This window comes from Arachis stenosperma, chromosome 10 (genome assembly GCF_014773155.1).
Source record: "Arachis stenosperma cultivar V10309 chromosome 10, arast.V10309.gnm1.PFL2, whole genome shotgun sequence".
In the NCBI taxonomy this organism is placed as follows: Eukaryota; Viridiplantae; Streptophyta; class Magnoliopsida; order Fabales; family Fabaceae; genus Arachis; species Arachis stenosperma.
Genome location: NC_080386.1, coordinates 41,626,762 through 41,630,849, shown reverse-complemented (window position 1 = coordinate 41,630,849; position 4,088 = coordinate 41,626,762).

The window sequence follows — 4,088 nt, the reverse complement described above, 5'->3', positions numbered from 1 at the left end:
GATGTTATGGGACCCATTGGTCCTAAGAGGCTAGGGCATTCAGAATCCTTGCCCTCTGCATGGGCATTTGAATGCCCCAGATCTGTCTCTGGCTGGCGTTCAACGCCAGCTCTACTGCCAATTGGGGGGTTGAACGCCCAGCCAGTGCTCCGTGGCTGGCGTTCAACACTAGCAAGACACTCTATCCAGAGTGGTCTGTTTTTATTGCTGAACTTTTTTGTCTCTGTTCTGACTACTTCACATGATCATGAACCTAAAGAAATAACTAAAGAAAAACAAACTTAATAAATTAGAGGAAATAGAATAACTAAATAAGGTTGGGTTGCCGATGAGTCCATATTTGATGACCTATTTTAACTCAATTTGGATGGATTACAGCACATAAACTCACACTTAAGCACCCAAAGAGCATACTTTTGTGTTTGGTCCCTAATTTGATATTAAATGTGAAAACATGCAATTTTGTGCTTAAATAGAGCAATTTAATTCCACTTTCATGCCATTTGATGCCATGACTTGTTTGTTGAGTGATTTCAAGTCATAGAGGCAAGAATAGATAGGCAAAAATGGAAGAAAGCATGTACAAGGGAGAAAACATGAAGAAAACAAGGAAAAGCACACACAGCGAAGTGTGCGTGCGCATAAGCACCCGTGCGTACGCACAGGTCTCCATTCAGCAAAGTGTGCGTATGCACACATCTATGCGTATGCACAGGACCCTGCACGTTGATAAACCCCATTTTTAGGGTTTATCTTGTATAGATTTTGAGGGTTTTATCAATAATCTTTCACACTTATTCATATAAAATGCATGGTTTTGTGTTCCTTTCCCAATTTTGCTACATAGATGAAAACATGCTTTTTTTCTATTGAATTCGATATATTTTAATTCTCCTCTATTACCATTCGATGCCGTGATCCATGTGTTAAGTGATTTTAGAGCTTATAAGGCAAGGATGGCTCGGAGGAGAGGATGGAAGCATGATTTAAGGGAAGGAGCATGGAAATTTGAGCTTTGGAAACTCGAGCAGCGACGCACACGCGCACATGGCACATACGTGTGGATGCGTGCCACCAGATCGGTGCGAAGGAGCCAAGCTAGGAGCCAGTGGCTTATCCAGAGCCTCATGGACGCGCCCGCACACTTCACGCCTCAGCGCGGATTGTTAAAACCCCAAGGACGCGTATGCGCACTGTGCGCGCACGTGCCAATGGACGCACGTGATTTTTGAGAAGAAAACGTGACCAGCGATTTTAGGCAGTTACCAACCCTGTTTTGGGGTAGAATTCTGGCAGGAGAAGCTTAAGTAGACCAAGGATTAAAGGGCTTGGGATCCATTCACTCATTAGACACATTTTCTAGATTTTTTCATTAATTAGTTACATTTTTGGTAGAGAGAGAAGCTCCAACCTCTCTCTAGGACTTCATTCTCCATTACAATTCTCCTTTGATTTCTTGGTGAGATCATTCATTCTCCATTATAATTCTCCTTTGATTTCTTGGTGAGATCAATTGCCAATTTACTTTTGCTTTGATACAAGTTGTAGATCTACTCTTTTCCTACTCTCAATTTGTGTTCTTTTGATTCCTTTACTCTAGATCTATGAATGCTTTGTTATTTTGATTTGAATCAATGAATTGAGGTATTTTCATATTCATCCATTGTAATTGTTTGATTGTTTAGTGATTATTGTTTGAATTCAACTCCTTTCTCTCAATTTCATAATGTCTTCCATGAATGTTTACCAAATATTTGATGAAATGATAACCCTAGCTATGGAGTAGAACTTTCTTACTTGGCTTAGGGGTTGAGTTATTGAAGATACTTGAGTAGTGGACATCAATTACTGATTGAGAATTGAGAATTACTAATTGACTTGGAGTGCACTAAAGCTAGACTTCCTAAGGGTTAGGCTAGGACTTGTGACTTAAGTTAGTTACTTTCACTTGACTTTCCTCCATCATTAGGGGTTAACTAAGTGAAGCAACACTCAATTGCTATCATAATTGAAGGAAACTATAATGATGGAACTTCCAATGCTCATGACGAACGAATTTCCTATCGGTAAAGAAATATAAAAATATAATCGCGTTGTAAGTATATCTTCTAAACCAACAGAAAATTCTTTCGTACAAACGTTTGGTTGTCACAAGTAACAAACCCAATAAAATTTATAACCGAAGTATTTAAACCTCGGGTCGTCTTCTCAAGGAATTGCAGGGAGGTGTTCTTATTATTGGTTATGAGTCTTGTAAATTGGGGGTTTTAAAAGTAAGGAACAAGTATGTTAAATGATAAGAAAAATAAAATAGTAATAATAAAATAAACTCTTGGCAAGGTATTAGAATTGGAATTCCTATCCTAGTTATCCTTATCAGGTGTGATGAGAATTGGGTTTTAATCCCACTTAGTTATCCTTTATTAAACAAAGGAAGGTCAGGTAGACTAATTAGCTTGATCCTCAAGTCCTAGTCAATCCCTATGGGAGGACTAGCTTTAGAGCGATCTAGATCAATTAGAATCTGCCAATTTCAACCACTGCTGAGTTTGACAACTCAAGTGTTACCAATTACCTAACCAAAGCCAAAAGGGGGAAAAATCTAAATTATTTATATAAATAAAAGAAAACAATCATGAGTCTGAAAATACTTCAAATTGTATTAGTTAAGAAAATCATAACATGAATGGTTCATAAGCCAATTTGGAAACATAAGTCATTAATAAATAAAAGCATTGAAGTATCTCAAAGTAGAAGAGAAGTCAAAATAAAGGAATATTGAACCTGGAGCTCAGAAGAATTGTAAGTTGAAATAATAATAAATCCTAAATCCTTTAAGAAGAATCATAATCCTAAATCCTAAGAGAGAGGAGAGAGCCTCTCTCTCTCTCTCTCTAAAACTACATCTAAATTATGAAAAGTGAATTATGAGTCATTTCCTTCATTCTTCCACTTTGCAGCCTTTAATATGTGTTTTCTGGGCTTAAAATTGGGCGGAAATAGCCCAGAATTCGCTGGTTATGAAATCTGCCACGCTGATTTTCGCAGATACGACGTGTCCGCGTGGAGCGCGCATTCGCGTCACCTACCTGTACGGTCACTATGGCAAATTATATATCAAATCGAAGCCCCGGACGTTAGTTTCCAACGCAACTGAAACCGCGTCATTTGGACCTCTGTAGCTCAAGTTATGACCATTTGAGTGCAAAGAGGTCAGGTTGGACACCTTAGCAATTTCTTCAACTTCTTGTATTCCTTCCACTTTTGCATGCTTCCTTTCCATCCTCTAAGCCATTCTTGCCCTATAAACTCTGAAATCACTTAACATACATATCAAGGCATCGAATGGTAATAAGAGAGGATTAAACATAGCAAAATTAAGACCAAAGAAGCATATTTTTAATCATAGCACAGAATCAGGAAGGAAACTGTAAAACATGCAAATCATATGAATAAGTGGGTAAAGAGTTGATAAAAACCACTCAATTGAGTACAAGATAAACCATGAAATAGGGGTTTATCAGCTCACCCTTGGCCAAGGCTTTTATATTGATTGATTGTTGTTTACCTTTTTGCTAGCCTACACTCTCATACCAACCCTCAACATCACAAAAGACTTCCTAATCAATAATGTGCATTCTAAGGCAATTTCTAGGGAGGATGACTTAGGACTAATACTCTCGATTGTAGATTGTAGAATTGTTTGATGCAGAATTTTTGTGTTGGTTAGACTATACTCACAATCGGACTTATTACCATTTCTATACCAACATAAAAATAACTCAAGACCGCATTGATTCATCTCCTACCTAAGTTTCATGGACTTCCCGCACAAGATTCTATTAGACACCTTCGGGACTTTCATGGGGTGTGCTCAACAACTAAGCGGGAAGGATCCGATGAAGTTGCTATATGGTTGTTTGCCTTCCCATTCTCTCTAGAGGGAAGGGCAAAAGAGTGGTTTTACACTTTGCCTAGTGATGTTGTTACCAATTGGGACTTACTTAGAAGAGCGTTCCTAGATAAATTCTTACCCATGGAAATGACAGACAAGCTAAGAAAAGAGATCTCTATGATTGTACAAGGCA